We start from the raw sequence: 12,973 nt of genomic DNA on the forward strand, positions 1-12,973 counted from the left end.
CAGAGATTGAGTCGTTATACAGTGCTTCTTCATTTCTCCTTTTCAGGTCAAACAGTCCCTATGCCTTTCCGTCTTCCTACTATTTTTGATTTCCTACTCATTAGTCAATTCTTCATCTGTTCCCTAGTTCTACTTTCCCTTCCCAGACCCAACAGTGTCAGCCTGTTACTAGGCCTGAATTGATAATGGATAGACAATGGCCTGGTCAACATTGGCAATAGATGTGTGTGAGGAGTGGGGGTGGGGGGGGCAGTGTGGAGAGGAACAAGGGAAAGTCACCCTCTTAGGAATACAGGCTGGGATCACTTAGATTTTTTCCTTCATTGTAAAATGGTGGACAACTCAGTAGAATGTACCACATTAGAAGGGTGTCCCACCATGGCCCTCAGGTTTTCTATGGCCATATTCTAGCCCTGTTGGACCCAACTCCTGACCCTTGGGGCCCAGAGTTTTTAGGGTCATCCTCAATTCTCATTTCCCAGCCCTAACTCACCCTCTGCATAGGAGATATCCTATGACTCTCCTTGTACCCACACTTCCCATGTCTTCCCTCCACTTCCCCTTCCAGGCCAGGCCAGGCCACTGGGGTTCAGGCCTCTGCTACTTATCCCTCCTGGGGCAAAACAAAATCCTGGCTTCTTAGATTTCCCCGCCTTCTCCCCCTCTGTCCACCCAGCCTTTCCTGCTCTGCCTCCCTCCTCATTCCACCCCCTTTTCTCGTTGGATCCCTTTCTCTGGAAGGACCAGGTCAGGGGGAAAGGATGGGGAGGGGGTCTGGGGCCAAGCCTGGCCATCCCAGAGAGAGGAGACGCCATCTGCTTCTCAGAGCTGCTGTCTTCCCGGGCCCCCTCCCCAGCTCACTCCTCCCGCCCCCTCCTGGTGTCAAGCCCCTCCCCGGGCCCTTGTTGTGGGGCCGGTCCCTTTGTTTACGAAGCCCCGCCAGACCCCTTAAATTGCCGTTAATGTTTCAGCGTAACGAATTAGTCTCTCATCACGAATCAGGCTTCGAAATGAGGGAAAAAAGCCCCGGTGAGGCCATCCTCGGAAATTGGGGTCATTCTCATTTGCAAAGCGGAGGATCCGAGCCCCGTAATGCGGAGAAATTTATTCCGAGGCAGGAGCCCCGGCGTGATTAGGCCCTTTGTAATTATCGCTCCGAGAGATTCCACTCCAGCCGCCTGCCTCCCTCGTGGATTAGCAAGCGAGTCGGAAAAATACACAGGATTTAATTAGAGGCAAATTAAAATTGGTAATGAAATCGGGCCAGTTGCAAGTGGCAAGAGTTGGAAGAGAGAGAGGGAGAGGGGATCTCGAGGGGGCACAGCTCCTGCCTGCCCTGCCCGCTTTCTTCTCTGTTTAGAAATGTAAAGATGGAGTCAGGGACCAGGGACGGGGACGGGGACACCGGTATAAGAAGGGCAGGTGTGGGGAGGGAGGAAGGGACCAGGTAACAGGAATGAAGATGGGAAACAGGGAAAGGAATTAGGGGCAAGGAGAGAAGTAGGTCAGAAGATGGGGACGGGGTGGGAAATAAGGAGAGGAATTCAATTTATTTCAGTTATTAAGCACCTACTATGTTCAGGGTAGAGTGGGAAGAATAGGGGGCAGCTAATGACAGTGAGAGGGGAGGGAATGTGGGCATGTCCCCACCTAAAAATCAAGAGGGGAGAGAGATGCAATCAGGCTACCCACATTCTAAGGGTATTACCTTAATTTCAGAGGCAACTCCAAAAGTGTTAGGGGTGGTGATTTTTTTAGACTCCTTGCTTAAGAACATTGAATGACTCCCTATCTCCTACTGAAAAAAAGGTCCAAGCCTTCCATATTGTGGCTCCAGCTTTATATGTACTCTAGCCAAACTGAGATACTCCTTGAAACATGTTCTTGGCTTCCCAAACCACACTGTTCCCTCTACCTGGAATGTTCTCCCCCAGCATCTCCTGTCCTATTCCAACCTGTGTCCAAATGCTGATTCTTAGTGAAGCCTTCTCTGACCCCCTCAGGCAGAAATGATGTCCTGAAATCCTGTGGCCTGTTGTTTGCTTCTCCCTTATTACATTTTCATATTCTACTCTGTATTAGAGTTTTCAGTGTACATATCTTTATGCCCTTATTAGACTTACTAAGCTTGAATCTCATTTCTATCTGGGCTTAGCACAGAGCTTACTCATAGTAGGTGTTTCATAAATAAGTTAATAAAGCTTTAAACTGCTCTAAGACTTTGGAGATAACCTAATACTTGTTGAGTTGGATTGCTTCCCTTTGCTGATCCTTTCCTGCTATCCTCCTTTCCGGTATAATCAATTCAATTGGTATCAATAATTGTGAATGGATGTGGGATTATGGGTAGAATCAGGGGAGATCTGGATTCAAATATAGCCTCTGGAGCTTACCTGGAGGGTGACCTCTGGCAGATCACCTAACTTCACTGAGCCTCAGTTTCCTTATCTGTAAAATGGGGATAATGACATCTGTAGTACCTACCTGACAGGACTATTATAAGGATAAGATGTGGAAATATATATAAAGTGCTTTGCAATTTCTAAAGCAATATATAAAATCAGCTATTAGTCATTATCTATACTCCCTATGCCTAGCATTTTGTACTTAAATTCTGTACAAGCTACTGTGCCAGATATAGAAGAGTGTAAGACAGGATCCTGATCCTAAAGTGCTTACAATCTACTCACATGCTCAGGGAACATCAGATAAATATGAAAGATAGTCAATATTCATTAATTGATCAAATATTTCCTAAATAATTACTCTGTCCCCTTTACTATGTCCTTTGGAATAAATAAGTCAATCAGTAATAACTTAATAAGTGTCTACCATGTGCCAGGTACCTAGTGCATATGGCACTAGGCCAAGTCAAGTCAACAAGCATTTATTAACACCTAGAGCCAGGCACTGTGCTAAGTGCTGGGGATATAAAGAAAGGCAAAAGTCTGTCTCTGCCCTCTAGGAACTTATATTTATTTTATCAGAGAAGGTGATGTTTACATATATGAGTGTGTACAAAATAAATACAGTACAGAGTAACTGGAGGTCTTCCCTAGTCTTAGGGAGGAAGGTTTCTGTAACAACCTTCCCTTCCAGACCTCAACCAGCACTTTATTTTACACTTCTCTAATGCAGCTTACCTTGTGATATTATGCACATATGTTGTATATTTTATGTTTGAAACTCTATTTTATTTTGCAGGCTAGCACAGGGCTCTGTATGCAATGTCTGATAACAGAATAAATGAATGAATGAATCAGACAATCTATTCAATCTGAGAAACATTTATTACACATTGGGAAACAAAGACAAAAAAAAAACCAAACCAGTCCCTGCCCTCAAGGAAATTACACTCTATTAGAACTAATAAGGTTTCTTAAGTTCTTTCTATGTGGCAGACACTGTGCTACATGGTGGGAATAAAAAGAAAAAAGACAGATCCTGCCTACAATAAGCTTACATTCTATTTTTAAAATGAAATTTTATTTTTTTTATTCAATGAAAACCTGCTTTCTCTCCCATCCATCTTCCCCTCTCCAAATGAGAAAGAATGGAGAAAAAACCCCATTACAAACACGTATAATCATGCACAAAAAATTACTGCATTGGCCATGTCCAAAAAATATATGTCTCAATCTTCACCCTGAGTCTATCACCCTTCTGTCAGGAGGTGAGTAGCATGTTTCATCATGAGTCCTCTATAATTGAGATTGGTCATAGTGCTGATCAGAGTCCTAAGTCTTTCAAAGTTGCCTTTATAATGTTGTTAATAAATTGTTCTCCTGGTTCTGCTCACTTCACTCTGCATCAGTTCATACAAGTATTCCCAGATTTTTCTAAAACTATACCCTTCATTATTTCAACACAATAGTATTCCATGACATTCACGTACCATAACTTGTTTAGCCATTCCCCAAAGAATGGGCACCCCCTCAGTTTCCAATATGGAGCTTACATTCTAAAGAGGGAAACAATACATGCATATACACAAACATATAAAATAGGGGATAAGGACTGGATTTGTGATGTCATTGGTATAGAGAATTCCCAAGGAAGAAAATTCTCTCTCCTGATTCAAGACAGCTTCTTCTCTTCAACCTAGAGCCTTAGAGAGGCTATAAGGCTATACATTAGAGCCTAGAATAGTGAGAGGTTGTGACCTTCCCAGGTCATAGTCAGTGTATGTCAGAGACAGGGCCTGAACATAGTTCTTCCTAGCTTTGAGGCTGACTTTCTATTCAATACCGTGTGCTGCCTTCCATACCTATGTAGCTATAGTAAAACCCATAAAAACAGATAACATGATAAACTTGTGGGGAAATACATTAGAATGTTTGTTACTTGAGGGCAGGGCTTGCTTCTTGTCTTTGTTGGTGGTGATGATGGTGGGGGTATCTACAGGACTTACCACAGTGCCTGGCACCTAAGAGCTGAATAAATGCTTGCTGACTGACTAACTAGCTTGGGAAGGGGAGGCAGGAGGAGACCAGGAATGGCCTCATGCAGAGGATGATGCTTGAGGGAAACTAGAGCTTTCAAGAGATGGTCTTAAGGAGGCAATGCATTCTAAGCATGAAAGACAGCTAGTCCTAAGACACAAAGATGGGAGAAGAGGTGTGAGAAACAACCTTGGATTATAGAGTGGATGGACCATGGAGTACATGGCGAGGAGTAAGATGTAATCAGGCTGGAAAGTTAGGCTGAGATCAGGTTGGGAAGAGCTTTAAATGTCAAACAGAAGGGCTTATATGTGTTCCTGGAGATAACAGGGGACCAGTGGAGTTTATTGAGTAGAAGGGTGGGGTAACATGAGCAGGCCTATGTTTTAGGAAAATCGTATAGAATAGAATGGGGGAAGACTTGATGCAGGGAGACCAAATGGAAGACTGTTGCAGTAGTTCAGGTGAGAGGTAATGAGATTCAGAAGTAAGATGGTGCTTGTATGTATGGAAAGAAGGGATCAGGTATGAGTGATGTTGTGGAGACAGAGATGACATGGTTTGGTGACTGATTTGAGTGTGTGGGATGACAGTGAGGAGTCAAGGATGACTCCCAAGGATATGAATCTGGTGATTGTAAGAATGGTAGGTCTCTTGATAGAAATAGGGATGTTTGGAAGAATGGTGCTCCAAACCTCTCTGGGGCTCCTCAGATGAAGGGATTCGGTTCACTTTATAGACTGTTAGGATGGGGGCAGCTAGGTGGTGAAGTGGATAGAGGCCCTGGAGTCAGGAGGCCCTGAGTTCAAATCCAGTCTAATTAGCTGTGTGACCCTGGGCAAGTTACTTAACCCCGATTGCCTCCAAAAAAAAGTAATAATATTAGAATGTCAGAGCTGGAAAGGGATTGAAATTGCAAGATGATCTAGTATACTTCCTTCATTTTACAAAGGAAAAAACTGAGGCTCTAAAAGGAGAAGTGAATCCCATGGTCACATAGCTAGTTAGTGGCAGAACCCGGGTCTTTGACTCCTACAACAAAGTATTCTTTCTATTTCATGATGTTGTATAGTTTAATTTACTTTCTTTTTATTAATGCCTTTAAAAAAAATCAGAGCCATTTCTAGATTTTCCTTCCCCAGCCCCCATTAAGCCCTCTCTGGTAACACAAGAATAAAACCCCTACAGTTAAGCAAAACCAAGTGACACTGTAACCATCCTGCAGTTTCCCATCAGTCTACTGAAAAGAGGGAAATCCGATTCAGTGCAATTCAGTAAACATTTATTGAGCACCTGTTATGTGCCAGGCACTGTGCTAAGTGCTAGGGATACAAAAAGGAACAAAAGACAAATCCTGCCCTCTAGGAACTTACAGTCTATTGGGGTAGGGTGGGGATACAACAGGCAAATAAATACATTCAAAACAAGCTATGTGCAGGATAAATAGGAAATAATTAACAGAGGTAAGACACTAGAATTAAGAAGGGTTGAGAAGATATGTTTCATTATCCGTTCACCAAGACTGACTGATTATTATAGTTATTCATATTTAATTCTGATAATCTCTTTGTTTACATTATTGTCATACTATTCATTTTTCCTCCAATGGTAGCTTTTGTTTTTTGCATTATTTGATAATGGTTTCTTTAATTTTTTCTTAGCACCTCTTCAAAGCTTTTGTGCTTTTTAGTAATAATAGTAATAAATAACTAAAATGTATATAGAGCTTTAAGGTTTGCAAGTGCTTTATATACCTTATCTCGTTTGATCCTCACAATGCAGTGAGATGGGTGCTACTGTTATATTATATTCATTCTACAAGGGGTGAAATTAAGTCTCTGAAGGTCAAATGACTTGTCCAGAGTCACACAGCTAGTATTTGAGGTAGGATCTGAACACATGTAGTTTCATTGGTGTAAGGAATACCTATTGATGCATATCAGTTACTACTCTACAGTTTATAATCATATAGAGTTGCCTGAGAGGTTAAATGATTTGCCTGGGTCACACAGCCAGTCAAATTAGCTAACCTCTCAAAGACAGAATTTGAACCCAGGTCTTTCTGTTTCCAAGGCTTGTTCTCTGTCCACTGCACCACATTGTTACCATCCAATTTTGTTGTTGTTCAGCTCTTTCAATCATGTCTGACTTTTTGTGACCCCATTTGGGGTTTTCTTGGCAGAGATACTAGAGTAGTTTGTCATTTTCTTCTCCAGTTCATTTTACAGATGAGGAAACTGAGGCAAAGAGGATTAACTTGCTCAGTCACAAAGATAATAAGAGTGTGAGGCCAGATATGAACTCAGGAAGATGAGTCTTCCTGACCTCAGGCCCCACACTTTATCCATTGGACCACCTAGCTGCCCAATTTAATGTGTTTATTAAGCAAATGCTTAATAATACAGTTAATGTAATAATATACTGCCATATACTGGCCACTGCCCTAGATGTTGGAGATATAAAGGCCAAAGATGAAATAGACCTTGCCCTCAAGGAACTTATAGTCCAATGAGGAGTAGAGGTGGGTCCCCCGACCAAATTCCAGTCAAATTACATCAATTTACATTGTATTCCAATCCAATACAAAAAAATAACTGTGACATGAGTTATTAAGAGAGAGTATGATGAGTGCAAAGGAGAAATCTAAGCTATGTGCCATGATTTGAGAAAGAATAGATGGCTTTCAGCTGGGGAAGTTAGGGAAGGAGTCAAAGAAGATTTTATGGTGGAACTAAGTAGGGCTTTGCCAAATGAGGAATTGTGCTTTAGAAAATAGAAAATGGAATTGGGAGGAGTTCATTCCAGAAGATGGAGGAGACAGCAGAAGCAAAGGTAAAGAGATTGTAAATGAGAAAAGAACAGAGGGTGAAGCAGTTTGGTTGGAAAAACAAAAGATCACAGTCTTAGAGCTGGAAGGGACCTTAGTGGTCATTAAGTTCAACCTCCTTGTTTCACAGATGGGGAAACTGAGGCCAGAGAGGTTAACTGACGTGCTAGCAAATATCTGAGGCAGGGTCCAGCCTTCTCTTTTAACTCATGAAGGAAGTGACTCTCAGAGAGGTTATGTGACTTCCCCAAAGTCACAAAGATAGAGTGTGGCAGAGTTGGGGTTTGTATCCAGAACCTCTAATGCCAAATCCAATTCTCTTTCCACTGAGCTACACTGCCTCAGTGAAGGGAAGAAGAGTTAAGACTGGATGAGTAGATTGGAGCTGGTCTCTCTCTCTCTCTCATTCTCTCTCTTTCTGTTTCTTTCTCACTTTCTCTCTCTGTCTTTCTCTCCCCCTCTTTTTCTCGGTGTCTCTTCTCTCCTCCTCTTCTTCTTCTTCTCCTCCCCCCCCCTCCTCCTCTCTGTCTTTCTTACTCTCTGTCTTTGTCTGTCTGTCTGTCTGTCTGTCTGTCTATCTGTCTCTGTCTCTGTCTCTGTCTTCAGTGTCCACACCAGGCAGCATCTATTAAAGATCCAGAACTAAACCTTAGACTGTTTAATGATATTATCACTCTCTTGGCTACTTGGCTTTGAATGTCAGAATGATAATGAATTTATTCTTTATTCAGTAGGCAATGAAGAATTATGGAAAGTTTTTGAGTCGGAGAGTAATGTGTTAGGAAGGTTATTCAGGAGGCAGTGTAAAGGATGAATTGGAGAAATGGGGGCAGGAAGACAGTAATTAAAGGAAGAAGAGATGAGGGCCTGCACTGTGGGAGAGTTCAATGGGAGAAATATTTTCAGGTTGATTTGATAGGACTTGGCAACTGTTTGCATGTGTGGAGTGAAGAAGAAAGATGCCAGGATGACTCTGAGGGTTTATGACTGGGAAGATCAACAGAAACAGAGAAGTTCAAAGAAAATGCATTTTTTAGTAGGGCGGATGAGTTCAAATTTTACACAGAGTGAGTTGGCCTTCCAGAAGGACATTCAGGTGCTGATATTTTACAGACAGTTGGAAACAGGGAACTGAAGCTCTCAGAAGTCGAAGCTGGATATAAAGATTTAAGAGGCATCTGCATAGAGGTGATAATTAAAGCTGAGGGAATGGACACCGACGTTTAAGGGTGCTCACCGTGAGGATGGTAGGAGAGAAAGAAAAGGAGTCAGCGAGGAAGGAAGGGTCAGAGAAATAGAGGAAGAAATGACAGAGTTCAGTGTCTTGGAAGCCAGTGAAGGGTGAAGGTATCAAGAATGAGGGGCTGGTCAAAAGTGCTGGCCACTGTAGAGAGGTCAAGGAGGAGGAGGCCAGAACAAAGGCTACTGGATTAATAATAAAGAGGTCCCTAGTAACCTTGGAGAGAGCTGTCGCAGTAGGGTCTCAGAGATACAAGCTGTATTCAAAGAGGCTGATGAGTTACTAGTTATACCTTCCACATCATGACTTTCCCCATCATAGTTTAAATATATCTCAGGTCAGCATAAGAAATTAAATGGGAATTTTTGGGGAGTTTTGCGGAAGCCACAGATGACACATGAAGGCCAGCAGATGACACAGAAAAAGTTTAGAAACTCAGAGGAGCATAAAAAATATATATAGTATTATATAATATCAGCCCAAATTTTACAGTAAGGTGCTGCAAATACCCCATAAAAGAAAAAAAATTCAGACTTATTCTCTGGTACAAAGAGAGGACCAAAAATTTTTACATGGATTTTCCAGGTTGCAGGGATGCTGTACCCCTAACCCCTACAATGTGGAAGGGATACCTGTACTTTTTCTAAAAATTTAGGAGTGAAGGGGAGGAAAGAAATGGACGCATACTTTGAGGTTATAATGAAGCCAAGGGAAGATGGGGAACCTGGGCATTTTGGGAGGCTGACTTGAAAAAACTAACAACTATGGAAAAATTGAAGATAAGATTGTATATTTAGGGCAGCTCCCTCCTTTTACAGAGGAGGAACTGAGGCCCATAGAGTTTAAATGACTTCCCCAAGGTCAGTCAGATAAATAAGCAGCAAAAATGGTATTCAAACCCAGGTCCTTTATCTTCAAATCCAGCTGTTTTACACTATCCCTGGATGCCTCTCTCTTTATTCGTGATTTTGAATTTTTTTTAAATTTTAATTTTAGGCAATTGGGGTTAAGTGACTTGCCTGGGGTCACATAGCTAGTAAGTGTTAAGTGTTAAGCCTCAGACTTCAGTAAGTCTGAGCACGGATTTGAATTCAGGTCCTCCTGACTTCAGGGCCAGTGCTCTATCCACTGTGCCACCTAACTGCCCCTTGATTTTGAATTTTGAGTGATGCTGGTGGTACCTTTCATCTGCTCTTATGTATCTTGTATATACCGATTTATGTTGTCTTCCATTAGCATGTAAGCTTTTTTATTGCAAGGATTGGGGGGGTGTTTTTTTTTATTTTTTTGCTTTTTCTTTGCATCCCTAGCATTTAACACAATGTCTGACACATAGCAGGTGCTTAATAAACATTGATTGATATGGAAGTCCCATGAGGTGAAAAATCCAAGGAACTATGAGAATAGGGTGTTGGAAAGAGCAGCATAGATATGGAAGTCTCTAAGGATGATGCCAGAGGAAAGGGGTGGGAGGACACTGAAGCCAGGTGCCAAAGCAAAAGCTGGGAGAGTACCCAGGACAGTGCAGGACAACCATGAAGAACGGGGGAAGGTGATAAAATTGGATGACATGAAATTCAGAGGGAAAGTGGGGCTGTCAACTGATGGTAACAGAGAAATGGGGTTATTTAAAATCATGACTGGGAGGAAGGCATAGATGGTATTGCTTATCAAATTTGCTGATGACACAAAGCTGGAAGGGTTAGCCAACCCACTGGATGACAGTCAGATTTCAAAAAGATCTTGACAGACTATCACGGTGGGCTGCATCTAAAAAAGATGAAATGTAATTGAGATAAATGTAAAGTGCTACACTTGCATTAAAAAGTCAACTTCTCACATATGTGATGGGGGAGTTGTGGCCAGACAACCTGTCTGTTTCTTCTACCTGCTTAGCCATTCTCTCAGTCTCCTTTGCTGGTTCCTCATCCATTTCCAGACCCCTAAGTGCAGTTGTCCCCTTCTGAGCTCTCTCCTTTTCTTTCTCTACCTTCTGTCCCCTGAACACCTCATTAGCTCCTATGGATTTGAGTATTATCCCTTTGCAGATAACTCATAAATCTATTTATCCTGCCTGACTCTCTTCTGAACTCCATCTTGCCTACAGGCTGTCTCCTGGTTGTCTCATCAGCATCAGTATGTCCAAAACAGAACTTGTTGTCTTTCCCTTTCAACCCAGCCCTTCTTCAAGTTCCCCTTACTTCTCTTTGGAGCACTATAATTTTCATAGTCATCCAGCTTTGTAGCCTTGGGTCAGCTCTGACTCCCCCCTCCCCCCACCTGCTTCATCCCTAATATTTAGTCAGTTTCCAAGTCTAATCAATTCTGCCTTTATGATACCTCTCCCATCCTTCAGTTTTTCTCTAGTCACATGTTGCAGAAAGGATTGCTTCTTAGCAGAGATTCTTTACCTTTCCTGTGTCATGAACCCCTTTGACAGTCTGGGGGAGCCTGTGGACCCTTTCTCAGAATAATACTTTTAAATGCATAGAATAAAATACATAAGATTACAAAGGAAACTAATTATAATGAAATGCATATATGAAACACAAATATGTATATGCATATATATGTTTATAAGTATATACACATAAAATATATTGATAAAATATAATGCTATATTATAATGTTATATGATATATACATACATTATAATATATACAATATATTTTATGATAATGTATAATTAAATATATATTCAAGTTCATGGCTACCAGGTTAAGAACCCCTGCTCTATAGATTGGGGTTGGACCAAGGTCTTTCCAGATTCTTTGACCCTATGATTCTGAGGGGCTGGGGGAAAGTAAAGTTGAGATGCATAAGGCTGAGAGAATATTATGAGGAGAGGCAGCATCAGGACAGGGCTTGTGTGTAGGGCAGTAGTTCTGGATGGAAGGGATGAGAGAATAAAAAGGTGAGCGGGAAGTTGGTGGGGTATGATAGCCACAAAGGAAAAGGAATATTGTGCTATTCAATTCAACAAACACTTATTTAGACCCCACTGTGTAGGCACTGTGCTAGAGTAGGGGATATGAAGAACATGAAACCATCTCCACCTCCCCAAGCAAGTTGTTTTCTCCTAGGGCAGATACCCCAAATACAGTAAATACAAGGTCTAGGGACTGAACCTGTGATTTCATTGGTATAGGGAACTCCTGGATGAGGACATTCCCTCTACTAATGCAGTTTCACCTTCTCAGGTCTTATGGGGTTACCTCGAATACTTGCCCAGGGTCATACAGCCAGTATATGTCAGAGCTGGGGTTTGAACTCAAGTCTTCCTGAAGGCTCTGAAACCAGACATCTATCTAGTATACCACATTGCCTTGCCAGTAAATACAAACTATATACAAAGTGATTGACAAGTTATGGAGTAGAGGGAAAGTGTTAACAAATTAAGAGAGTGGAGGGAGAGCAGGTCAGGAAAGACCTTGTGTAGGATCTGGGACCTAATCTGAGCCATGAGCAGAGTTAAGGGTTCTCAGAGCTGCACATAAGGAGGGAGAGCTTTCCAGGTGTGGTGGTCAAGCAAGTAAGGAGGAAGTGCTTTCTAGGCCTGAGCAGATCAAGGTGATTAATGGAGATACTTAGGTTTTGTAAGAGTGGAGTTGTGATGATGCTTCTACAGACCAGTGTGGGTCCTTCCAGGGGTCAGGCTTGGGACCAGGTTAGGAGATAGGGACAGACAGGTTGGGGAGAGCTTTCCTTTAGTGGACAACTCAGAAGGAAGAGTCATGACAGTGAGAGCCATAAAACAGGCTTCCAGATCATTCATGCCACCCCACCTCTGACAGTCACATAAACAATCCCAGGCAGGATGGGGGTGAGCTCTCCCAGCTGTACCCCAGGTGCAGCCTGGGGACACTTCTATTCAGGGGCTGTGCCTGCTGAGACAAATTCCCGTTGGGTAGGGGTTTGTCTTGTCCATTTAAATACTCTCTACAACACCTAGGACAGAGCCTCTAACACAGGTTCCCCACTCCTACCTAATGTATTAGGTGCTCAGTAAGCCTTGGGTTCTAGTAAAGGCCCTTCTGCTTTGTGACTTTGGGTCAGTCACTTCCTTTCTCTGGGCCTAATTTTTTACCACTGTAAAACAAGGGGGCTAGACTAGATGATCCTTAAGGTCCCTCCCTGTTCTGACAACGGATGGTTTCAGAACCAATTGTGGGTACCTCAGGTGTGACGTGTATTGAGGCAATTATGCTGGATTGGACTCTTTAAAAAGATGGAGGTTCAGATGTTATGGGAGTGGGGGAGCTGTTGATTCAGACACTTAAAGGAAGCTATCATCCCCTGTTTGGGAAGGAACATCAGTGAGTGGGGAATTGGGGAGGGTGGGTATTAAAGAGAAGTCTAGTGCCTTGTTCTGCTGGGGTCCCCAAGGCAGAACTAGGAGCAAAGGATGGAAGTTGCCAGATCAATGCAGGTATTGTGTAAGGAAATGAAAACCATCCTAACAAT

General features: G+C 42.4%; 1 protein-coding gene across 5 annotated transcripts in view; it reads left to right on the forward strand.

Annotated features, from left to right (window-relative positions):
* LOC114053424 (forkhead box protein P4) overlaps window positions 1–12,973 on the forward strand; it is a 99,165-nt gene that overhangs the window by 79,411 nt on the left and 6,781 nt on the right. The window lies entirely within an intron of this gene.

Source organism: Vombatus ursinus, unplaced genomic scaffold, assembly GCF_900497805.2.
Source record: "Vombatus ursinus unplaced genomic scaffold, bare-nosed wombat genome assembly UNPS02014811.1, whole genome shotgun sequence".
Classification (NCBI taxonomy): domain Eukaryota; kingdom Metazoa; phylum Chordata; class Mammalia; order Diprotodontia; family Vombatidae; genus Vombatus; species Vombatus ursinus.